The following is a 25,521-nucleotide window of genomic DNA, read 5'->3' as shown; positions in this document are numbered from 1 at the left end:
AGTCGCTTCAGTCATGTCCGACTCTGTGCGACCCCATAGACGGCAGCCCACCAGGCTCCCCATCCCTGGGATTCTCCAGGCAAGAACACTGGAGTGGGTTGCCATTTCCTTCTCCAATGCATGAGAGTGAAAAGTGAAAGTGAAGTCGCTCAGTTGTGTCCGACCCTCAGCAACCCCATGGACTGCAGCCCACCAGGCTTCTCCATCCATGGGATTTTCCAGGCAAGAGTACTGGAGTGGGGTGCCATCGCCTTCAAAAAAAATCCATGGCAAATAATGCAAGCATGATAGATCATGGACGAAAGTGAAAGTTGCTCAGTCACGTCCAACTCTTTGTGACCCCATGGACTATACAGTTCTCCAGGCCAGAATACTGAAGTGGGTAGCCTTTCCCTTCTCCAGGGGATCTTCCCAACCCAGGGAAAGAATCCAGGTCTCCCACATCGCAGGTGGATTCTTTACCAGCTGAGCTACAAGGGCAGTTTATTTTGTAGGCACATGGAAGATGCGGAGAGGTACAGAGGACCCTAACAAGCTCACTTAACATTACCCTACTAAAGAAAAACCTGCAAACACCAGCTGAAAACCAAAATCACAGCCTTGGGGATTCTTTTTAATATCTGCAGGGCATGTATTTCAAGTATTTTTATTACACTGAAAACTGAAAAATTGGTCTGCCTTCTGTTTCAAGGTAATAAACTGCTGCTAATGCCTTTAAGGAAGTGGGGATCACACAGAGGGAAGAGCCCTTTACTGTAGGCAATCTTAGTGGGTTTTGGGGGTGCAAGACCAGGAGAAAGAAAAAGGGAAGAGGAGAGGCAGAGGCAGGGAGAGGAAACAGGGAAATAGGAAGGAGATGGAGAGAGGGGGAGAGGAGAAAAGGAAAAGAAATTGAAGTTCCAAGGCCTAGAAGGGTAAAAGAGGAGCCAACCAGATGAAGGGCTGAAACAAAAGAATTCAGTGAAACTCCAAGATGTTGCACAGCTGAAGGACATTTTGAGACCTGGGAGGCCAATTCACTTGTGCTTGTTTACATTGCTGGTGTGTAAATTCTATCCTTTATCCTTTCCCCAAATCGTCACTAACATCTCTTAGATTCATGAATATTTTCTGTGAATTGGCTTTTACTGGACATCAGACAGGGAGCTCGGTTTTTCTTCTTGGGTCAGTGTAGTGGAGAAATCTTGAGACGGGCTTCAGACTCCCACAAACCTTGAATGAAAGGTATCCAGGTCAATTTTATGGAGATCTCTTGGGCTCAGGATGAATGGGAAGGAGGAGGGGGGTGGGGTTCCAACACTGGCATTTTCAATTAGCCTGTTGAGAAAAATAAAAAAATTCAAACTTAGTTTTTCTCATCCATTTTTAATTCAGAACACCCTCATTACCAGATACAGAAATTCAGGAAAGACGTTTTCAGCTTTTGGCGATCAGTCTTTTTTCATGGGGTAATATTGCCACCTGCTGGTATTTGAAAACAGAAATACCTTTATAACATTCAGTAGTTTTAAATTTGAAATTGTTTAGAAACCTTAAGAGACTTTCATTTATTGGCAAATTCTTCCTTTGTGCTAGAATACAAACTTGTATAAAAGGAAGTTCTTTGTTCTCAAAGACTTCGTATTATCTAATGGCAAACTTAACAAAAACACCCTCTTACTTTTCAAGATTCAGGCACCATTTCATCAGTAAAACTTACCTAAGGTGGGTGGCCTTGGTCTGCAGTGGCTTGGGGGTGGGGACTGGGGCAGGGGGTGGGTTCCCAAGGAGAGATTGAGGCGGGGTCACGGCAGTGAAAACATCAGTTCCTACCCACTAGACCAGTGGTCCATGACATGGGCCTTTTCGGCTTTGCAGAAAAGAATTTCCACAAAGATACAGAAAGTAGTGAAGCATGTGAAGTATTTATTAAGAGGGAAAAGAGTATAGTACGTGTGAACAGACACGAGCACTCAGAGAGACAGTCCCTGAGTTGCACTGTCGTGGCAGTTTGGATTAACTTCATGGGATATTTCTTACAGGTTTCCTTCAGCCAGTGGTTTTGACTGGCTGGTTATGTCCATATTTGGTATATCTTAGGGTCCTCCCATGTGTGCACACACATCTCTTAGCCAAGATGGATTTTACCAAAAAGGAGTATGGGTACAGAACATCCTTTGACATAACTCCTCCTTTAACATCCAAGGAGACTTTTCTGTGCATCTGTGGTCGGGGAGTTAGGGCAGGGTCCAGCCTCCTCCCTTAATTATCCTGCTTTTCTCTTCTTGAGAGTTTCAGTTCATAGGGAATGAATCTCCAATTGCTTTACCCCGGTTGCAGGGCAATCTGCCTCCTACTTCAAAACTTTTTGACAGCAAGTTCTCACCCTTCTGAAACAGAAATTGACTGCTCCCTCCCTCAGGCCCTAGTTCATCCTGTACATATTTCTTTCTTAGCACATACAATACACCACAGTACTTGTTTTATTACAACATCTGTCTCCTATAAGCAGACCATAAATTCCTTGAAACTCAGGGACTGTATCTTTGGTGCATTTATACTCCTAGTACCTGGAACAGAACCTATACATTGTAGCCAGTAAGTATTTGGTAAATGAATAAATGAATGACAGTCAAAAAAGCACAAGCAAAGTAAATATTATTACATATAAACTTTTATTAATTCAAAATAACTTTAAATATTTTGGCTTCAGATATGCACATTATGTACTTCCTTATATATGTGTGTGTGTGTGTGTGTGCTCATTCAAAAAACACATTTTGCAAAATTCATATACATGAAATTAGTAAAGAACAAATATGAAGCTACCTCAGTAGGTAATTTTTCCATCAGCATATAATCCATAAACTCTTCATTTTTATAAGGTAATCCAAAACAAGATACTGATGGACTCTCTCATCAGTTAAGAGCACCAACGAAGACAAAATATTCAGAGTAAATAAATTTTATCTATTTGATAATGAGTCAGCATTGTTGAGGTACAAAAGAAACTGAAAGTTGTGATATTTGAATTATGCGTGTTAGTTACATAACCCAGGATCACAAACAGAGCTGAGTTTGAGATCTATTGAGATCTGCATATGAATTCTGTGGAACTCCAGGGCACCCAAGTCCCCTGAGTTTGAACAAGAACTAGAGTTCTCTTCTTCAGAACTCTTTGGAAAGGCACTTCCAGGGAGCCTGGCTGTTTACCCTCAGTCAGGAGATAGTCAAAGAACATGCAAATGAAGTGTGGGAGATAGGTGACCAATTCTTACGTCTATATACAAGTACTCTTAGCAGATAATCTGGATACCTCTATTCCATTAAGCAAAAGCTGATGGAAATTCCTGTATGTTCTTCCCATTTGCCTCACACCTTCTATTTCCCACTCGTTCCTCTTTCCTTCTTGCCTTCCATTCCAAGGTTGATCTCATCCTTTTCCAGTTAAGTTCTGAGACCTTAACTCATAAATTATCTTTCTTCAGTCTTCCTCCTCTTTTCCTCACCCTCCTCCCTACATATCAAAACACCAAGCTTCTTCTGTCTTGGGGGGAAAAGAGCCCTCCATTGAGTCCTGTTTCTGAAGAGCCCAGCGACAAATCCTAAGTCCTTCTTACCTTCACCATCAATCTTCATAAAAGATTTTACTCGCTGCCACAGTTATCTTCTCCCTTTGATGGCACAATTTCTTGAGACCTGAGTTTTCTCAGACTTGTATCTTGATACTGCTTTCCTCCCCCAGATTACCAATCATCAACAGACTTGTCAGCTTCAGTTACTCCGACTCAACTCCTGACATTTTGGGCAATAGGGATTATCGCACTCGACTGAACATGCTTCTCCCCATCTTCTGCACTCCATCCTCTTCATACTTCTCAATCAGTTCTCAGTTTTCTTCCCTGGAACCTCTTCTTCTTACCTCTAAAAGAGAAGGTAGAAGAACAGTTTAGTTCTTCTAGAACTGTTTAGGACTAAACAGTTTAGTCCTCATCTTGGTCTCACTTGATATACTCTTACTTAGGGATTTCACCTATTATTTCTGTCCTTCATTAACAAAAATCTATTAAGGGCCAACCATGTGACAGGTACTTATCCTTGGAGTTTGCGATTCAGTGATGAACAAGACTGAGAAGGTCCCCATTATCATGAGTTGATATTCTTGTGTACATATATACTGTAAGGGAAGGGTAGGTAGTGACAAATACTAAACAAATTAAACAACAAATAAATAGGAAAGTATCAAAATATGCTAACAAAAACTTTGCAATTGAGTCTTGTTAGAGAGGCACTCTGAGCTTAGCTTCCCCAAGGCTGGCATAGGTTAACCCCAGACTATCTAGCTAGGGAGATTGCCAGTTGAGGTTTCTGTGTGAGGCTGAGGGTTATAGCTCGAAGTGAGCCACCCAAGCTGAACTGACCCCAACTCACTGCCAGATTTCAGAGGGGTCTCTAACACCAGAGGTCTTGAGAGCCAAGAAGCATCACTAGGCTCTGACAAAACTAAAGGACAGGAGTCCAAACAGAAGAGCAGCAACTGACAGAGGATATCACCAAGGTGACCAGAGGAACCTTGAGACAATATAGAAATCTGAGAATCCTGCCTTCTTCAAGCCAGAAGATCACAGAAGCCACCTCTCCATCATATACTCAGATAACATCTTAGAGAGAAACACTTAAGAGAGCAGTTCTACTAAGACATTAAACACTACTGAAACCTGAAAGGAAATGTTTAAATGCTTACACGAGCCTAAGTTTAAAACCTGGCAATTTCCTTGTATTTTTTGTTTCTGTTGTTCGTTCCCTCATACTACCAATCCCCCAATAACCAGCAAATTGAGACTTGTAGAGGGTGAATTAGAGCAGTGATAGCAAATAAACTTTTCCCTGCAGTTCTGAGTTGTGAAATGGGTAGCCCTATGACATGGCTATGTGTTTGTCTCTAATTCTGACCTCTTTCTTGAGTTCCAGACCAGGAACAGACACAGATGTAGAGAACAGACGTGCAGACACAGCAGAGGAAGGAGAAGGTGGAATGAATTAAGAGAGTGGCATCGACATAAACACACTGCCATGTATAAAACAGCTAGTGTGAAGCTGCTGTGTAACGCAGCCTGCTGCTCCACAGTGACCTAGAGGGGAGGACAGCGGGACAGGAGGGAGGGAGGGAGGCTCATGAGGGAGGGGACAGACGTATACTTACAGCTGATTAGTGCTGTTGTACAGCAGAAACCAAAAACACTGTAAAGCAAGTATCTGCCAATAAAAATAAATAAATAAAATGTATCTGTCTCACCGACAGACCAACTTTTTCCTAAATCCTTTGCCTCAGTTAAGATGAATTTCTGATCCTCATAATTAATCAGATTGAAAATTTTGGAGTCTCTAAAGTATCACAAGCCTAACCTGAAATACTGTTCAGATATAACGTTTATTTATAGTCTCTGCCACTCTGCTAGCTCAGGGCCTCTTTAATTTCATCTAAAAGATTAAAGTCTCTTGACTGGTTTTCCTGGGAACAGGGCATGAGGATAGTCCTGTGGGAATGGACATAAACTGAGAATCTTTGTATTAACATATTATTAATATTAATACCCATCAGAAAGTACTCCACCATGGAAGAGGCACTAAACAACCAAGTATACAGAATACTAACCAGCTGACATCATCCAGCATGTCACTGACCACCTTAGTGCTGGCATAATGGGCTAAGCTGCCAGGGTGGCAGAAACAGCGACTATGCATGGGCCCAACAGTCTGGGCTCCCTCTTACCAAGGCTGATCTAGCTAAGTCCTAAAACAGATTATATAATCTGAAAGAAACCAAAGCTGAACCCCCAGTATAGAACATTTCCCCCAGGAGACCATCAGACAGGGTAAACTGATTACACTGGACTCTGTTCCACTCTGAAAGGGGCAGTGATTCACTTTGACCAGAATCAACACTTATTAAAGGTATGGATTTGACTTTCCTGACCACAAGTATAAATGTGAGCTTGTGACTTAAAAATTTTAAATGATGCACATTTATGACTTTGCCAAAAATAAACTCCCAAACCTAAATTAAAAACAAAATGGAATAAGGAAAGAAGACAGATACTTAACACCAGTACCTGAGATTTAACAATGCTTCTGGTTCACTTTATATCCTACAGAGCTTTGCTACCGACCAAACAGATGTACTAAAGCAAGGGAGATGTCAATACAGATTGCTCGGTGCACTATTCCTATTACATACCACAACGTTCAGAAGCTGCCAATCGGAGATGGTGATATGGAATGCTCAAAAAGCATTCTGAAGGCATGGTTGAGGTGACGATACCATGTGAAGATAGGACACCCTCCTCTGGGTTGTAGTTATGCCCTAAATTAGTAAACATTATGCTATCACATCTGTAAGAAGTAACATACATGTAGGCAAGAAACAAGGGGAAGAAGCAGGAATGGCCTCCTCAGTCCCAGCGCCCATTTAGAAATTTATATTTCCTTTCCCTGCAATGCTAGGTTCTATGAATCTGGAAGTCCTGTTCTCACCAAGGGACAGAGCCCATTAAACTTTAAGTTACAACTGTCGCCTGGTCACTCCAAGTATCTTGAGCCAAGAAGCAAATCTGGCAGGAGTAATTGATCTTGGTCATCAGAAAGAGGTAGGGCTTCTGTCACAAAAGTGCAGGGTATTTTTTATTGCCAGATGACAAACGTATGTTTGTCATATGATGGGCATATATGAAAGGGATCTATCTCTTCAAACTCCTTTGTCCAATTTTGACAAATGGACAAATACAACAGTCAGAGCTGGACCATATCAGGTCTAGAGCTCACAGTGTGGAAGGTAAAATGATCACAACTGAACTTCCTCCTCTTCCAATCCTGCTTTGTTCACTCCCTGACAGGTGGTTTTTCAAAAGGCACTCAGCAATAAATCTTTTTGTATGCACTCTCTGCCCTTTTATCATGGCACATTTCTTTGTCATGTTAAAAAAAAATGCAGGCTCAGCTATTTTTCCTGCCCTAGAATCAGTCATTTCTAAAGAATAGGAAGCACTCTACTGCAAAAGAAACTGGTTAATCTAAGTAAAAGTCTTTCAGATTTTTATTTTGAAAATTTTCAAGCTGAAAGGTTGAGAAAAAAGAATATTTCTTTAGAGCTTATAGTAAACATTTTCTAAGCTGGCCTCTAACCACTAAAGCTGGACCATGTGTATACTGACAACTTCATTACTTAGCACCATTTCCTCTCTTATCTTTCCATTTCCCATAGTCACTGTTCAAATCCTTTTGTTGGTTAGTGTATTTTCTCAAGACCTCTAATATTTGACTCCTCAAACATCTGCACATCTCTCTCCCTGACAGGTGACTGATAACTTAGCCCAGTATAGGATTCACCGATGTAATTCTATCACTAGTTCAGTGACATTATCCTACCATCTTCTAGTCTCCAAAGTTCGATGCAAGAAATTTAGTCTCACTCTCATTTTTTTTTTTTTTCCTTCACAAGTAACTTTTTTTTTCTTTCTGGAACCCAGCAAGATTTTGTTATCCCTGAAACTTAAAAAATGTATAGGAATACATCTATTAGTTTTCCTCATCAATGCTAATTGAAATTTGGACTGAGGGAAAGGAATAGGGTAATTCTTAAAAATGCAGATCTTCTAATATGAGTTCTTACAATTTTCTTTTTTTTTTTAACTCCTCCTTGTATCTCCTGAATCTATTAAGTTTATGTCTTCTTTTGTTATTTCATTTTGTTTTTAATCTAGGGTTGGTGGGAAGGTATTTTTGGCAAAGTCACACATGTGCATCATTTAAAATTTTATAAGACTTGTTATGAAAAACATTAGGCCTCACACATTTCAGGGGCTTCCCTGGTGGCTCAGATGGTAAAGAATCTGCCTGCAATGCAGGAGACCTGGGTTTGATCCCTGGGTTGAGAAGATCCCCTGGAGAAGGGAATGGCAACCCATGAGAATTCCATGGACAGAGGAGCCTGGCAGGCTACAGTCCATGGGGTGCAAAGAGTCAGACATAACTGAGCAACTTTCAGTTCACTTCACAATTCCACACATTTCAAATTTCTCACCCTAGAAGGCAACTGCTTTCAATTCTTCCTGTTGGGTTTCCGGTATTTATCCCCAGTCTCTACGTAACATGTTTACAGTCTTATGTTCTTACTATCAGTTACTGGCTTTACTATCTATTGATAATATTTATTATTAACACAGATTATGAGAATTTAGCTCTTTCACATATAACCATCATTCTCACCCCACCCCACCCCACACACACACACACAACTGGGTTCCCACATTCTTCCAAAATCTTATAAAGTTATGATAAATCAATATCCATTTTCTCCTAGTCTCTCTCCCTCACACAGCTCCCCTAGCCAGCTCTTCTAAAGGCCTGTGGTATCAATACCACAGGATAATACTGCAGGACCCATATCTATTGTTTAATCTTGTTTATGTTGACCACGTAAATACTATGATAGCTGAATCATGTTTGCTATGATTATTTTCTCTAATTAATAATTTTTTTTTCTATGTTTTAACATTAATTTTTCCTCCCATATTCTCCAGAGCTTGTGTAAATCTCTTCCCAATAGAGTCAAATCCACTGGTTATTTTATTAATTTCATCTTCTTGAAGAAGTCTCTCCTTGAGCTTTCTGACCTGTCACAATCTATATCAACTCATTTTCAGGCCTGCTACAAAGCTATCATTTGATGTGTCTCTTTACCCACACTCAGCAAATTCCTTTGTCTCTTTTATGTTGGATCCTGTTCCCTCAATTTTGTTTTCTTCTTCCTTGATTTACACCAGTATTTTAATGATGCACAGGCTCCAATAATGTCCACAGAAATGGTATGTGGAAAATCAACCTCTGAATGTTTTTGTTATAATTTATTTCTCTGTATGAATTTGTTCATAGTTTTTAGATATTCTTCCTCTTGATTTTTCCAATCCACTAATTTGGATTGATCTCCAGAGTGACTCTCCTTAAATTCATCTTCTAAAGTTTAATTTCAGTGATTTTTTTCCCTATGTTTATATGCATGATGGTTAATTTCATGCATAAACTTGATTGGCCAAGAGGTACTCACATTAAACATTATTTCTGGGGTCTATGAGGGAGTTTCTGGATAAGATTAGCATTTGAATTGGTAGACTCACTGGAATGCCTTGCCCAGTTGTGGATGGGCACCATCCGATTCGTTGAGGGTCTAAATGGAACAAAAGGTGGAGGAAGGACGTATTTGCTTCTTTTTCCAGCTTCACTGAGCTGAGACACCTCATCTCATCTTCTGCCCTTGAAGTGGAATTTACCTCACTGGCTCCTCTGGTTCTCAGGCCTTTAGGCTCAGACTGAATTACACCACTGCCATTCTCAGGTCTCCAGTTTATAGAGAGTAGATCATGGGATTCCTCAGGTCCTAGAAGTTCTGTTTCTCTGGAGAACCTTGACTGCTACAGATTCTGGTACTGAGAGTGGGATGCTGCCATAACAAATAACTTAAAAAGTGGAAGTGACTTTGCAACTGGTTTACTGGTAGCAGCTGGAAGAGTTTGGAGGTACACACTAGAAATATGAGCATTAAGGCTATTTATGCTAAGGGTTCAGAAAGAAAATAAGAGAGGAAAGAAAACCTCAGTCTTCTTAGAGAATATTTAAGTAACCCTGAGGAGAATGTTGGTAGAAGTATGGACCACAAAAGCCATTATGATAGGTCTCAGAAGGAAATGAGGAACATGTCATTGGAAACTGGAGAAAAAGTGATCCTTATAAAGTGGCAAGGAACTTGACTGAACTGACTTCATGTTCTAGTGTTCTGTGGAAGGTGGAACTTGCAAGTAATTAAATTGGATATTTAGCTGAGGATATCTCTATGCAAAATACTGAAGGAGTGGCCTGGCTCCTCCTGACTACTTATGGCAAAATGTGAAAAGAGAGAAATGATTTGAAGATGGAATTCTTAAGCAAAAAGGAACTATAACTGAAAGATTTGGAAAATTCTCAGCCTACATATATGGCAAAATACAAAAGCATTCCTTGAAGAGAATACTAAAAGTACAATAAAGTCCACAAAGCAAACCATAAGATACACTTAAAAGTAAATATATTACAAGTCACAGTCACTGATCATAATTTAATAATATAAGAAATAATTTTTAAAAGTTTGAAATACCTTAACGATTTGAAAATTAACTCCTGATTAAGGAGAAAAATCACAAACACTCGTGATTGCATGCATGCTAAGTCACTTCAGTCTGTCCAACTCTCTGCAATCCCAGGAAGTGTAGCCCATTAGGCTCCTATGTCCATGGTATTCTCAGGGCAAGAATACTGGAGTAGATTGCCATTTCTTCCTCCAGGGGATCTTCCTGACTTAGGGACAGAACTTGCGTCTCTTGCGTCTTCTGCATTGGCAAGCAGGTTCTTTACCCACTAGCGCCACCTGGTAAGCCCACAAACACTTTAGAAATTAATGAAAAAGTAATTCCATAAAAATTTACAGAACACAGAAAAAGCCATAATTAGATAAAAACTGATGTCCCTAAATCCTTTCATTATGAAGACAAATGAGCACAAGTTCAGAAACATGTTTATCCTAAGTATTTTTTTAAAAAGCACAAAGTTAACTAAAAGAAAATTTGAGGAGTCAACAGATAAAGGTAACAGAAATAATCTATGATACAGAAAAACAGTAGAAGAGTTACTAAATAATTCCAAAAGATGGTGTTTTAAAGACTAACAAACAAGATATATACACACACATACAAACACATACACCATTTATGATCCTGCTTAAAAATGTGAGGACAAAACAAATATTAGCAAGACTAGAAATAGAAGAAATGTGTGATTTCCTAGAAAATACAAATAAACCAGAGAAAACCAGGTAGAAAACCAACTTGATGAATTACCAAAGAAGGGATTCGAAAGGTGACTATTATTTTAGATAATAATAACACATCCAAAAAAGCTTTAAATCTTAGTCTATCTTTTAGGAACAAATAATTACAATATTATTTAAATTATTTCATATCAAACATAAAGATGAAATGTGCCTTAATTCATTTCATGAAGCCAGCATAACTTTATTACCAGAACTTAATTAAAAAAATAAATTCAAAATGATAAACCATTCTAATTATTTCAGCTACTAAGACTGTATTAAAAAATGACCCTAGTAATTATTGACCTAAGTGCAAAGAAATAGAGGAAAAAAATAGAATGGGAAAGACTAGAGATCTCTTCAAGAAAATTAGAGATATCAAGGGAATATTTCTTGCAAAGATGGGCTCAATAAAGGACAGAAATGGTATGGACCTTACAGAAGCAGAAGATATTAAGAAGAGGTGGCAAGAATACACAGAAGAACTGTACAGAAAAGATCTTCATGACCCAGATAATCACGATGGTGTGATCACTGACCTAGAGCCAGACATCCTGGATGCGAAGTCAAGTGGGCCTTAGAAAGCATCACTATGAACAAAGCTAGTGGAGGTGATGGAATTCCAGTTGAGCTGTTTCAAATCCTGAAAGATGATGCTGTGAAAGTGCTGCACTCAATATGCCAGCAAATTTGGAAAACTCAGCAGTGGCCACAGGACTGGAAAAGGTCAGTTTTCATTCCAATCCCAAAGAAAGGCAATGCCATAGAATGTTCAAACTACTGCACAATTGACTCATCTCACACGCTAGTAATGTTCAAAATTCTCCAAGCCAGGCTTCAGCAGTATGTGACCCATGAACTTCCCGATGTTCAAGCTGGTTTTAGAAAATGCAGAGGAACCAAAGATCAAATTGCCAACATCCGCTGGATCATCAAACAACCAAGAAGAGTTCTAGAAAAAACATCTACTTCCGTTTTATTGACTATGCCAGTCTTTGACTGTGTGGATCACAACAAACTGTGGAAAATTCTGAAAGAGATGGGAATACCAGACCACTGATCTGCCTCTTGAGAAATCTGTATGCATGTCAGGAAGCAATAGTTAGAACTGTCATGGAACAACGGACTGGTTCCAAATAGGAAAAGGAGTACATCAAGGCTGTATATTGTCACCTTGCTTATTTAACTTATATGCAGAGTACATCATGTGAAATGTCAGGATGGATGAATCACAAGCTGGAATCAAAACTGCTCAGAGAAATATCAAGAACTTCACATATGCAGATGATAGCACTTCAAGGCAAATAAGATGGGGGAAATGTGGAAACAGTGACAGATTTTAATTTCTTGGGCTCCAAAATCAATGTGGATGATGACTGCAGCCATGAAATTAAAAGATGCCTACTCCTTGGAAGAACAGCTATGACAAACTTAGGCAGTGTATTAAAAAGCAGACATTACTTTGCCAACAAAGGTCTGTATAGTCAAAGCTACGGTCAAAGCTATTTTCCAGTAGTCATATATGGATGGATGTGACAGTTGGACCATAAAGAAGGCTGAGTGCCAAAGAACTGACACTTTCGAACTGTGGTGTTGGAGAAGACCTTTGAGAGTCCCTTGTACAGCAGGGAGATCAAACTAGTCAATCCTAAAGGAAATCAACCCTAAATACTCATTGGAAGGACTGATGCTGAAACTGAAGCTTCAATAATTTGGCCACCTGATGCAAAGAGCTGACTTATTGGAAAAGACCTTGATGCTGGGGAAAATTGAGGGCAAGAAGAGAAGGGGGCGACAGAGGATGAGATGGTTGGATGGCATCACTGTCTCAATGGACATGAGTTTGAGCAAACTGAGGGCAATAGTGATGGATAGAGAAGCCTAGCATGCTGCAACTCATGGGGTCAAAAAGAGTCAGACATGACTTGGTGACTGAACAACAACAAGGGATTGGGATACGGCAGGTGAAAAGACAAAGCACAGAGGATTTTTAAGGGCTTCAATAGTGGATACATGTCAGTTCGTAGGATTGCAGAGAGTCAGACACAATTTTCAACTGAACAACAACATAGAATATACAAAAGAGTGAAACCTTCTGTAAACTATAAACCAGGGGTGATAATGATGCATCAATGTTCAGGTTCATTGATTTTACCAAAGGTGCTATTCAGGTGTATACGAGAGGGACAGGGGGTATGTGGGAATTCTCTGTGCTCTCTGCTGAATTTTGTTGTGAACCTAAAACTTCTCTAAAAAAATAAAATCTTTTAACTGTGTAGATTTCCTGTGAATCAATTTATAATCCACTCCATCAGACAAAAATCACACTCATAAATTGCAGTATATGTCCTTGAGCTTCCTCTAGGTATCCTGAGAGACAATTCTGTTAAAATTCTTAGAGGACATTTTCGTTTAGTAAAGATGTGTGAGGCATGGTATATCCTCAAGATAGACTACTTGCCTTGGTGAGGCATGACATTAAATTTCCTGAGGCCTTATCAAAGAGTGTCACAATCACTCCTTGGTTTCATAGTTAAACCATGTGAATCTAGAGTAAATCACAATACTCTAGATTTAATCTCTTTCCATAAGATTTTTCTTAATTTGGAAATTGTCTGCCACCTGGAGAAACTAGAAAAAAAGAGTTTTATTTTCAAACTCAGGAAGTTCTGGTTCCTTTAACAATTCTTTCCTTAGCTTCTCTCTCTTAGTCTAATTGGACTACTATTAATGAAATGGCCAGAGGCTTGGTGGCTCATAAACCACAAAAATTAATTTCTCACAGCTGTGGAGGCTGGAAGTCCAAGATCAGTGTGCCAGCATGGTTAGGTTCTGGTGAAGGCCAGAACGTTCCGGGGGGCAGACTGCCACCTTCTCACTGTGTTATCTCATGGTGGAAAGGGCTAGGGAGCTCTGCATGGTCTCTTATTCTTGAGGGCTCCACCATTCAGACTTAAGGACTTCCCTAAGTACCTCCCCGTTTCCTAACACCTTCACACTGGTCATCAGCACATGAATTTTGAGGGATACAAGCCATCACACCACAGCACTTCCTCCTGTCAAGTTTACTATAAGCAGCAAGAAACAGCCAGACAACACCTGTGAATTTGTGCAATTCATTATAACCATTTTCTCTTTTCCACATTACCATAAGTGACAATGTTGCTAAACTTTCTGCTATTACATAACAAGGATCTTTTCTCCTGCTCTCAATGATACTTCCTCACTTTCCTTTAAACCTTCACTGAAATCCTCCTTGACCATTCGGCTTCCACTAACACTCTCTTCAATGTCCTCCCACCTTCTGCCCACTGTCTAGTCCTATCTAGTTTAGCTTCAGTCACCACTACATTTTGAGGTTTCTGTCACATGGCACCCACCTCCAAATACCAAAATCTAACTCAGTTTCTACGACTGCAAAACAAATTACCCCCAAATTTAGTAGCTTAAAAGAACAACATTTGCTCAAGAATCTGAAATTTGTGCAGGGCTTGGTGGGGATAATTCATTTCTGCTCCATTCAAGGGAGACATAAACAACAAAGAGCTACAGATGCTATGATAGATGTTGTAAAGAACAGATGAGGAGCACAAAGGATGCTATGCTAAGTCGCTTCAGTCGTGTCCGACTCTGTGCGACCCCATAGACGGCAGCACACCAGGCTCCCCCGTCCCTGGGATTCTCCAGGCAAGAACACTGGAGTGGGTTGCCATTTCCTTCTCCAATGCATGAAAGTGAAAAGAGAAAGTGAAGTCGCTCAGTCGTGTCCGATTCCTAGTGACCCCATGGACTGCAGCCTACCAGGCTCCTCCATCCATGGGATTTTCCAGGCAAGTGTACTGGAGTAGGGTGCCATTGCCTTGTCCGAAGCACAAAGGAGGCAGTAGTTAATTCCACCTGGGAAATCACAGAAATAAGTAACCCCTGAACCAAAGTTGGGCACTGACATGAAGAGGAGCAGGTATCAAACAGTGGGTTATATTTGGGAAACCACTATATTGGTATGAGTAAGTCCATTAAGGTAGGAGAGCAGGAAGGAAGTAATTAGTGAGAGTTGAGGCTAAAAGCAAGGCTGAGAACACCCGATGTTTCTACAGGAGTAAGCAAGAGGCCTAGGGTCAAACCAGGTGTAACACTACCACGGGGAACAGCTGCAGCTGGGAATTACTGGGGACTCTAAAGAACTACAACTGCTAAAGGCAGGCCCCTATGATGAGAGCCAACAAGAAGTCATCCAAGAGGCACTGTCACAGAGAGGTTGTCAGAAGGTGTCACTTCAGTGGTATCTGAGAGAAAAGCTATCAGGAAGAAGAGCAAGAAAAGGTCAGGCTGGGGTTCCCTGCACATTCTGTATTTCTAATTTACACACCCCACCTTTACCTTGGGGAGAGAGAAGGTTTTCCCCAGTATCTACTTGACAGTCAGAGGTGGTAGTGATCATGAGAATATCAACACAATTTCTCTCCAGAAAATCTTCAGAAACTCAGTGAGGGCCTGCAGTTGTTAATACAGGCCAGATTATTCTCTCAGGTTCATGGGAAAAGCATAAACCTGGAAAAGAAGACTGTGTTCTCTCAGATGCTCTCTCCTCTCTTCTGCTCTTCCTCCCTCTCCCGGTCTGTTTCCCTTTCCTTCCCCTCTCTTCTCTCTCTCTCTCCAACTTCACCTACTAGATTTCTATATAACCACAGGTAAATCTCTTATTTCAAGCCCACTAGAAACCAATAGCATGAACTCTATGGAATCCTGACTCCCTATTATATGTTTTCTCTTTAGAAGAATATTTTTAAAAGAAGTGAAGTTTTTATTTGCCAGTGACACTTTCTGGAACAGAATTGAGAACAACATTCAGATAAAAGATTATTACTCTGTAAAATAAACACTATCTTACCAAGCCTTCCTTTCCTAACAGATACAAAATCTTAACTGCGCTTTCTATGCCTAAAGGAGTCATGATGACAACTGAAGATGCTGTCAGTTCTTACAGCTCAAGTGGACAAGGATTATAGTGGAAATTTCAAACAGAATCACTAGTGCAACAACTGGAGCCACTCAGATAAGTAGATATGTATGAAGAATGAGGTAGAAAATAATGTCTCCTATAAACTGACAAAACATGAGCATTACTTCTAGTATCCTAAATCTCACTTATGCTTGAAAACAAGCGTACATCAAACTTAAATAGAACCTGATCAGATGAAAAAAACATTTTTTAAGATTTAGATTCAGGCAGTTGTAGCAGGAGTTGGTGGATCTCTTTTTTATTATTTCAACACTGATATGACTCAGTTATTTACTTGCATTTCTTGATTCTTGCTCCTATAACCAACTGCCTATATCAATGTAACTTCTGCTTAAATTAAAAAAAAAAAAAAAGTTTCATTAACCAGCAAATGACCATTTCCCTTATGCCAGCAGTGCCTTCGTGGCAGCACCTCATAGGCCCTGGCTGGCTACAGCTGGAGGGATGGAGTACTAAGTCCAACCATCACCAGTCAGCTGTTGATGAGCTGGACAAGTCCCGTGGCACTGCATTGAGCCACATCTGCAAGGACTGCCTAGAACTGCTTCCCCAGCAAGAACTGTGACCATAACAAGCTCTACACAGATCAGGTAATATCGTGCTCTAAAACCTATAGGCACTAATATGCTCTGTTCTCAGCTCTGAGAACTCAGCCCAAAGTCCTATTTATCAATTTGCTACTGCAGTCTACTTTGAAATTTACATTATCTTTTAATTATTTATTTTAGCAGCTCTATTTAATAGCCCTTTTCAAAGAAAAATCTTTAGGCAAAATCTTATAGACAGTTGGACAGCAGAAATATTCATGTTCTTTTGATTATGCAGTAGTTTCTTTATCCCAAAATTGTTCCCAGAGAAACCTCAATGCACCCAAAAGACTTCACACACACACAAAAAATTTCCCCATTCTATTGAAAAGAAATAAGTCAAGGTAATTTTCCTTTGTTCAGAAAACACTGGAAGGTCTTGTATCTACAACAGGTACCATTTGGACAAGTAGATTAGAATCTTGTATAATATTCTCAAGAGTGAGCAAATGTATTTATTTGGCTATTGCCAAAAGGAGACATATGCAAAAAATGAATAAATAAATAAATAAAGGCAATTGTGTCTGGGTAGTGATCCAGATAGGAGTTAGGGGGAAAGAAGAGAACACTGCAAAATATGACACTGGTGACTGGCGATAAAGGCCACTCTCCATTATACAGATTAAAGATTCTCCAAATTTTCTGCAAAACTTCCGTAAGACACCTTACAGAACTGCAACATTCATTTCAGACTCAAGTGGTCTGATGACAAAAAGGATGCTAAACTTAAGACCTGAAACTACACAAGTCCTAGAAGAAAACACAGGATAACAGCTCCTTGCTATTGGATGTGACCATGATTTTATGGCTATGATACCAAAAGCATAAGCAACAAAAGCAAGAATAAATGGGATTACATCAAACTAAAAAGCTCCTTCACAGTGAAAGAAAAAATACAAACAAAATATTTACCAAATATTTCTTGAATCTGGGCTGGTTTTATGACTTATTTTGGTCAAAAGGGTCCAACAGAGTGACAATGTTAATTTCTCAGCCAGTTCAAAGTGTATAGTTCAGAAGTGTTTCCAGTACTGCTTACCTCACTTAGATCCTTGCATCTGTCATGTAAACAAGTCTAGGTTAGCCTGATGATAGGATGAGAGACACACAAGGCTCACTGCCCCCATGACCTCAGTCAAGAGTTCATCATCCTTATAAAGAATGCTGAAAACATTCTGAAAGGACTAGAAAATAAAGGCAAAGGTATTTCCTAGAACATACAGCAAAAAGAAAGAGGAAAATATGGAACAAATGATATAAAAAATGGAATATAAATCTAAAAGATTCAATGTCAGATAAACAGAAGTTCCAGACAGAGAAAATCAAGAAAATATAGAGGAGGAAATAATTAAATAGAAGCAAATTTCAGAGAACTTAAGTAAAATGCAAGTCTTTATATTGAAAAGCTATATACCAAACACCAATCAAATGAATAAAAATAAGATCCTTATTTAGATACATTCTTGAAACTTATTCTTTAGTATAAGGCATATATGAAAAATATTTTAAAAGCTTCTGGAAGGTAAGAAATAAGCAGCATTCAGGCTTCTTGGTAACAACACAAACTGCTTGAAGGCAATGTGCTTCGCCTTCAAAGTTCTGAAGAAAAAATGTTTGTAACTTTGAACTTAAAATTCTATACCCACAGCTCCATCAACTATAAAAATCAGGCAAAAACACTCTCACACACACATCAACCCTAAAATTTATTAAGCAATGTTCTGAAGACATCAAGGATGCAGTTCAGCAAAATGAAGTGAGAGACAAAACATAGGATCTAAGAAATAGAATATCTAGTCCAATGACACAGAAAGGAAAGATCCAGAATGACAACCACGTGGCAGACCTAGAGAATAACAAATCTCACACTAAGACAAAAGCCTCTAAAAAGACTGTCTCCAAGAAGAAAGTGGATTCTTAAAACTGAGTATGACAGAGAAACCAGATTATTTTGAGAATATAATGAAGGTATTTTATTCTTATATCATTTAGAAAAAAACAGTAATTCTAAATTCTAGAGAGGAAAAAAAGCTATATATGAAAGTCAAAGATGCAGCTATAAAGAAAACTGAACTATTATATAATTTTGAGAAATGTATGTAGTAGAAGAAAAAAAGTAATCTATTTGACCGTGATCCTAGAAATATTCTCTTTAGGGTCATGATTTTGGACACAGAGACAAAAAAAATGTAATAAAAGTATAAGCTATTTGGTTCTGCATTATATAATCATAGTAAGTTAAACATTGTTTACTGAGGTTTTTTAATTTAAACTAACTTTTAAACAAGCTTTTAATTTAAAGCTTGATTTATAGAAAAGTTATCAAGATAGTACAGAGTTCCCATATACCAGTTTCCCATATTATTAACATCTTACTTTATAAGCCTGGCAGGCTACAGTCCATCGGGTTGCAAACAGACATGACTGAGCAACTAACACTTTCATTTCTTCACACTACACATTTAACGTGGATTTCACTAATTTCTCCCTAATGTCCTTTCTGTTCCAGATCCCATTCAGGATATCATATTTAGTGATCATGTTTTCCCACCTTTTTCTGGAGACAGTTTCTAAAGACCTTACTTTTGACGATCTTAACAGTCAGCTACTATGTTCATTGTAGCATTTCCCCATGCTTATCTCCAATCTCCCTTTCCAATGGTGAGAAACCTGGCTATCAGCCACCATACTTTTACACACTCATTCATTCCCAGTACACTTGTATAGTGGTTTCAGAATTATTTGCACCCCTGTGAGAAACAACTTTATCAATGACAGTACAGTGTTTATGTATACTTTTGTCTTTAATGTTACATATTCTGAGTCAAAACATTCTTTTCCAAAGTTATTCACATCAAGCATTTTTTTACCCATTCCTTCAGTGAGACTATGTCATATACATTTCTAAAATATTTGTTAGATTCTTTTATTACTCTGCATTCCATTTTGGGATCCCTCAAACTCCTGGTTGATTTTTTTAATCTGCATACATTAACTTTTTATGCTATAGAGTTCTATGAATTTTAAAGAATATGTACCATCGTATGTCCACCACAACAGTTTAGTTCATCACCCTAAAAACTCCCGTTTCCCCAAGTCAAACAATCCCCCTTCCTCAAACCTCTGACAGCCACTGATCTGCTTTCCATCCCTATAGTTTTGCCCTTTCTAAAAGGCCATGTGAATGGTATCATTTCGTATGTAGCCTTTTCGGTCTCTAGCTTCTTTAATTCAGCAAAATGCATTTAAGATGCATTCATATTGTAGCATTCAGTACAGTTCAGTCACTCAGTCATGTCCAACTTCTTGCGACCTCATGGACTGGAGCAGGCCAGGCTTCACTGTCCATCACCAACTTTTACAGCTTACACCAACTCAAACTCACGTCCACTGAGTCTGTGATGCCATCCAACCATCTCCTCCTCTGTCGTCCCTTTCTCCTCCTGCCTTCAATCTTTCCCAGCATCAGGGTCTTTTCCAATGAGTCAGTTCTTCACATCAGGTGGCCAAAGTATTGGAGTTTTACATACTCACTGAATGAGTATTCATATTCATATTCCATACTTGTTGAATATACAAAATAAGTTGCAGCATTAATCTATAGTTATTCCTGCTTTTCATACCCATTGTATAGCTGTACCATCCTTTAATTATCTGTTTACCTATTACTGAAGAATTTCTTGGTTGCTTCCACTTTTTTGATGATTATGAAAAAAAGACAGCAGTTGTGAATAAAGCACACATAGGTTTTTGTATGTAAATACATTTTCAAATCCACTTGCTAAATACCTAGGAGTGCAATGCTAGGTCATATGACAAGTCTGTGTTTAATTTTATAAGAAACTGCTGAATGTCTTCCAAAGCGGCTACACCCTTGTGCATTCTACCAGCACACATGAGAGCACCAGCATTTGGTACTCCCAATTTTTTGGATTTTAACCATTCTAATCAATGTAGCTCCTCACTGTTTCACTCACTTCCCTAGTGAAAAATAATGCTGACTATCTTCATATGGTTTTTGGCATCCATAAATCTTGTTTAAAGTGTCTACTTAGATCTTCTGTCCATTTTTAAAATAATTGACTGTTTCACTGGTGAGCTTTAAAAATCTGTTATATATCCAAGACATACGTTTTTTTTTTTAGATATGTGATTTGCAAACATTTTCTCCTAGGTATAATCAGACTTTTCATTGTCTTAACATATCTCCTATAGAGCAAAAGTTGTTAATTTTGATAAAGTCCAATTTATCAATTTTATCTTTCACAGACTGTGAAAGGACCATCTCCAAGAAGGAAGTGAGTTTTTACCATCAAGTATAACAGAAAAGTCAGGTAATTTTGAGAATATGATAAAATATTCTTTTTGTCAATAAGAAGGGAAAAAAATAATTCAAAACTCAGCGGGGTTGGGAAGGGCTCCAAAAGAAACTCATTATCCAATTATAAATAAGATTAAAATATACATAATTTTTAAAATATATGGTATACAAGAAAATATAACCCATTTGACTTTGATCTTAAAAACCTTATTGCTAAGGTTATGATTTTGGACCAAGAAACAAAGAAATATAATCATGATGTACTATTTGTAACTTTTAGAATAAATTGAAAGCATGCAAGAGTTCATTATGATTTCAGAATAATGATAACACTGATAGCAATCATTCATATAGTACTTAGTAGGTACCAGGCCTTGTTTTAAATACTTTACATATAATAAGTCAGTTAGTCGTAACACTAATCCTGTGAAATAATATCATTATCCCCATTTCACAGTTGAGGAAAGTGAGGTACAAAAGATGAAATAATTTGCCAACATCACAAAGTCAGGATGTGGTAGAGGTTGGATGTGAACCCAGGAGGCCTGGCTCCAACATCTACATTCTTAACCATAATGTTATACTGCCTTCTTTAGTCAAAGTCACTCAGTCGTGTCCACCTCTTTGCGACCCCATGGACTATACAGTCCATGGAATTCTGCAGGCCAGAATACTGGAGTGGGTAGCCTTTCCCTTCCCAGATCTTTCCAACCCAGGGACTGAACAAGGGTCTCCGGCATCACAGGCAGATTCTTTACCAGACCAAGGTCTCCCACATTGCAGGTGATTCTTTACCAGCTGAGCCACAAGGGAAGCCCAAGAATACTGGAGTGGATAGCCTATCCCTTCTCCAGCAGATCTTCCTGGCCCAGGAATTGAACTGGGGTCTCCTGCATTGCAGGCAGATTCTTCACCAACTAAGCTAACCGGGAAGTCCACCTTATTTAAATAGAATATAAATATTATCTACATTTATCTAAATATTATAAATGTTCTGTTAAATATATACTTTAAAATTATCAAAATTGATAATATTTATATTCTAGCCTTCTTTAAATACAATATAATTATCAACTTTGATCATTTTAAAGTAAACATATTTAACAGAAGTTAAAAGACAGAAAAAAGGTTAAAGGATATGACTGATAATAGTCTCGCTTTATAAAAAGGAAAAAAAGAGATACTGCTGACAATTAATGGAACACAAAATAGAGGCTTACGTATACTGGAGCTGCAGAAACAGAGGAAATGACATCAATTAAGCATATAAAATTTGAAGGAAACTAGGGTAGAACAAGAGTAGTGTAAATAAACTAAAGCCTCATCTTTTTTTTTTTTTTTTTTAAGCCACATCACACAGCTTGTGGGATCTGGTTCCCTGACCAGGGGTCAAACAGAGTTCCCCTGCAGTCAGGGAATCCTAACCACTGGATCACCAGGGAATTCCCTAAAGCCTAATCTTTAATGACAGGTCATCAACACTTACTGCCTTAGCTGATCAAGAAAAATAGTGGCATATTATAAATTATAGAGGCATCTAATAGAAGACAAAAAGAAATAATTAAATTGGCTTTTAGTATTTCAGCAGTTAAAAATTAAAGTTCTGGATCAAAACTTCCTGGGATCAAATTCCATTCCTCCATTTAGTATTAATAGTGCTATTAAGTAAAGTTACTTGGTCTTCTTTTCTTCAATTTTCTTACCTAAAAATAGCTATATACTAAAAATAGCTAATTCATATGATCTTATGAAGATTGAGAGTTAATACAAATAGAGCATTAGAACTGTGAGTGGTTCAGAGCAGTAAACCCTAAGTAAATGTTAGCTATCAGCTATGAATTAGAGGGAACACACACAAAATCAGTTTGTATTTACCTCCTGACTTACTTAGCCAAAGATTCAAATCTCAGCAGTGAGGGTACCACTAAAAGCAGGGACAAATGTAGCATATCTCAGCAGAGCTTCCGTTGGCCTGTAGAGTCAGGCACTACCAGTGAGAGGACAAGGTAGGGTCTTGCGATATTTGGCCAGCTCAATTCTCTTGGTTCCAACTCTCTTTTATGCTTAGGGCTTACATCACCACTTTGTGCAAAACAATCTCTAACAAGTTATGCCCTTTAATGGGAAGATATTACAAACATCTGGGTTCCTGCTGGTTCCTGAGCCAAACTCAGTGCTAATGAGGTCACTGTTGAAAAAATTTTTATTGGAGTATAATTGCTTTCCAATGTTGTATTAGTTTCTGCTATACAACAAAGTGAATCAGCTTTATACATACATGTATCTCCTCTTTTTTGGATTTCCTTCCCATTTAAGTCAACACAGAACACTGAGTAGAACTCCCTGTGCTCTGTAGTAGTGATAGCTTACAGTGAATGATGTCGGATTTGTGATCTCCGAAGAAGATTCAGCTTCAGACCAGAGACCAGGCTGGACCACTCAGGGCTCTTGTGTGGCAGGAGTTTTACTACAGTGAAAAAGGACAGAGAAACCTTCTGACATTAGACAGTGGAGGCGGGTGGAGAGTGCCCCACTCGCTAGTCTTTAGCAAGGGAATCATACACTTTTAAAATTAGCTATTATGATAAATCAAAAGAATGTCTCAAGGTTGTAAAAATTTTACCAGACCCACTCCCACAATTTATATTTTAGGATAACAGGATTAGAACTTAACAAAAGAAAGATCCTACCTGACCCACTCCCATAATAAACATTTTACAATAACAAGATTAGTCAGAAGGTTTTCAGGAAACTGTCCTCAAGCAGAATACATTGTTGTTGTATTACCCTTAGTACCCAGTTTAAACTGAGTTGTTTGTTGTGTGAATCATCAATTCCAGGCTTAAAAAAACATTTTATGTGACTAAGACTAAGGAATGTAGAGAAAAAAAAACAAATACTTGTTCTTTCTTCCTCACTGAGAATTCCAGACCTCTACCTCCTCCTTGAGAACCCCAGGCCCCTCTCCCCTCCTCGGGGACCCCAGACTTCTTACCAACCTGCCTAGGAATTGACTCTCTCAGTAGGTTCTCATTAGTTATCTATTTTATACATAGTATCAACAGTGTATATCTGAGGATCACAATCAGTTACAAATTTTTATGTAATGAGAGGAACCAAAATTAATGTCCAGATGCTTCTAAACAGCCTTGCTTCCCCCAGGTTTCTAATGTTTGTAAAGGCCTTCTCCAAAGATATCCCCTGAGGAGGAGATCTGGGCTTCTGATCATTGTAGAAAATATTAAAAATCATGACTCCTGCCACAGACTTCATTAGCTTACTAGGGGAAAAAACGACACATATAAAAATATAATGAACTTCACAACACAGACAAGATAAAGGGGGAGTGGAATAAATATGCAGACTTTCACAAAATGAAAGAATAATTGGTGTTTGTTAAAGAAATAGATCATTCTGTGGTGACAGGATCCAGTGTGACTGACAAAAGAGATTTATACAGGACTAACTGTGAAAGGCCACGAGAACCTGGAGCCTTTCGAGGTATGTACTAAGCAGAGATACAGAGTATTTCAAAAAGTTTAATCTTTTGTTACTACATTCATTTTCAGATGACTCAGTCTCATAGTTTTAAACACTATCTCAATTCTGATGACTCCCAGAACTGCTTCCTAAATTTCAGCCTAATAGGACTTCCCTGATAGCTCAGTTGGTAAAGAATCTGTCTGCAATTCAGGAGACCCAGGTTCAATTCCTGGGTCAGGAAGATCCGCTGGAGAAGGGATAAGTTACCCACTCAAGTATTCCTGGGCTTCCCTTGTGGCCCAGCTGGTAAAGAATCCGCCTGCACTGTGGGAGACCTGGGTCTGGTAAAGAATCTGCCTTCATTGCAGGAGACCTGGGTTCAATCCCTGGGTTGGGAAGATCCCTTGGAGAAGAGAAAGGCTACCCACTCCAGTATTCTGGCCTGGAGAATACCATGGACTGTATAGTCCATGGAGTCGCAAAGATTTGGACATGACTGAGTGACTTTGACTTTGACTTTCATACTCACCTGGACAGTTTTGCTCTGCTTGGATGTCAAGCTGGGATCACAAACTTAGCATGTACAAAGCTTAACTCCTATCAAACCTACTACCAAACCTGCTCCTCTCAGATGCACCTCTATCTCAATTAATAATAACTCCATTCTTCAGCTGCTCAGGCCAAAAGAACTTCAAATAATTCTTGACTGTCCATTTCCCCTCATTCTTCACATCCAACCCACCAGAAAATTCTATTGGTTCTATTTCAACTATATCCCAAACCAGAATACCTCTCACTACTCCCACTGCAATCACCAAAGTCTGAGCCTCTATGATATCTCACTGAGATCTGTGTCAAAGCTCCTATCTGATCTCCCTGCTTCCTCTCTCTTTTCAATTATAGTTGCCAGAATGATTCTATTAACAAGAAGGATCGTGTCACTTGTAACTTCAAAATCTTCCCAAGGCTAAACATTTCATTCAAAGGAAAAAAAAAAAACACACTCCTAACTGTGTCCTACAAGGCCCCACTCAATCTGTATTTTTCCACTCTATACCTATCTTCCTAATATAGACCTTTGATTTATATTAATATTACCCATCTTCCAGCTCACTCTACTCCTCCCTAATATTCAATCATGCCAGACATGCTTGCATCCAAGGTCCTTTGCACTTGCTGCTCCCTTTGCTTGGAAACCTCTTTTCCTCAGATATTTGCTGCCTTTCCCACT

The 25,521-nt window shown here is 38.8% G+C and overlaps 2 long non-coding RNA genes across 2 annotated transcripts in view; one reads left to right on the top strand and one right to left on the bottom strand.

Annotated features, from left to right (window-relative positions):
* Positions 1 to 2,635: 2,635 nt before the first annotated feature.
* Positions 2,636 to 25,521, bottom strand: part of LOC133234451 (uncharacterized) — a 42,423-nt gene continuing 19,537 nt past the window's right edge. Inside the window, exon 5 of the long non-coding RNA XR_009732141.1 lies at positions 2,636 to 3,903. This is a non-coding gene — a long non-coding RNA (uncharacterized LOC133234451). The remainder of the gene's footprint in view (positions 3,904 to 25,521) is intronic.
* Positions 5,705 to 25,521, top strand: part of LOC133234452 (uncharacterized) — a 28,594-nt gene continuing 8,777 nt past the window's right edge. Inside the window, exons 1-3 of the long non-coding RNA XR_009732142.1 lie at positions 5,705 to 5,934; positions 15,789 to 16,489; positions 20,756 to 20,820. This is a non-coding gene — a long non-coding RNA (uncharacterized LOC133234452). The remainder of the gene's footprint in view (positions 5,935 to 15,788; positions 16,490 to 20,755; positions 20,821 to 25,521) is intronic.

The sequence above is a fragment of the Bos javanicus genome, chromosome 21 (genome assembly GCF_032452875.1).
Source record: "Bos javanicus breed banteng chromosome 21, ARS-OSU_banteng_1.0, whole genome shotgun sequence".
Taxonomy (NCBI): domain Eukaryota; kingdom Metazoa; phylum Chordata; class Mammalia; order Artiodactyla; family Bovidae; genus Bos; species Bos javanicus.
Note: the sequence above shows the minus strand (reverse complement) of the source record. Positions and strands in the feature narration are given on the sequence as shown.